This window comes from Octopus bimaculoides, chromosome 8 (assembly GCF_001194135.2).
Source record: "Octopus bimaculoides isolate UCB-OBI-ISO-001 chromosome 8, ASM119413v2, whole genome shotgun sequence".
NCBI classification, from domain to species: Eukaryota; Metazoa; Mollusca; class Cephalopoda; order Octopoda; family Octopodidae; genus Octopus; species Octopus bimaculoides.
The window spans coordinates 80,031,044-80,031,986 of record NC_068988.1 but is presented as its reverse complement, the minus strand read 5'-3'; positions in this window follow the sequence as shown (position 1 = coordinate 80,031,986).

The window sequence follows — 943 nt, the reverse complement described above, 5'->3', positions numbered from 1 at the left end:
TGTATATATGTATATGTATATATACACATCTATAAGTAATATTTTAAATTGAACCCAATGCAAGGAAATTAGGGATTATAACATGCGATCTTTCACCGACTGAACCGTTTAAAATACCCAATTCAGTAAAGAAAAACTTTTCAGTTCACATGCGTATATATTAAAATTATGAACATGAAATGTAAATGGAGATATACAATTGTGAATTGAAAAATTAAAAATTTATTAACGTCATATTATATTATATTATACTCTTATAATAAATATGATATAATATAATAAATAATACATCAAATTAGTGATTATACAGATATGTATATAATTATATTGAGAGAGCAACATGCTTAAAAATAATACATATATGTATATAATTACATCAAGAGTGGAACATGCTTAAAAAAACCGGCGCATTCAGATATTATAATTATATACATATGTATATAATTATTAATTTAATGTACAAATTACTTATAAATTTTAATTGCATGCTGACTACCTGATAAAAATCATTACCGTGATTTTATCCTTATATTCTCGCATCAATTAACAAATATAATAAATGATAAATATAAAATACAAATTACAGTCTGGGTCTCATCAGGTGTATCTATCTATACATACAGTTTTGTGTCTCGCTAAAGATCCTAATGAATACCATGAGACCCAGACTGCAAAACTGATGCAACACAAAAGGTTGAAAGGACTCCCACCCATAAGGGACAGTAGGAGTATGGGCCGTTGTACAAAATAAAGATTAATACCAATTCTATCTTCCCGTTGCTTATGAAATTATTATTATTGTTATCTGAACTAACAATGCAGAATTCCCAAAGTAGATCCAACGGAAATATACTCCGATGACTCCAGGTAGCCATTGCTCTACTCAAGACTTCAGCACACTAATCGACATATACCAATTTTCCCCCAAATATTGAATATATAT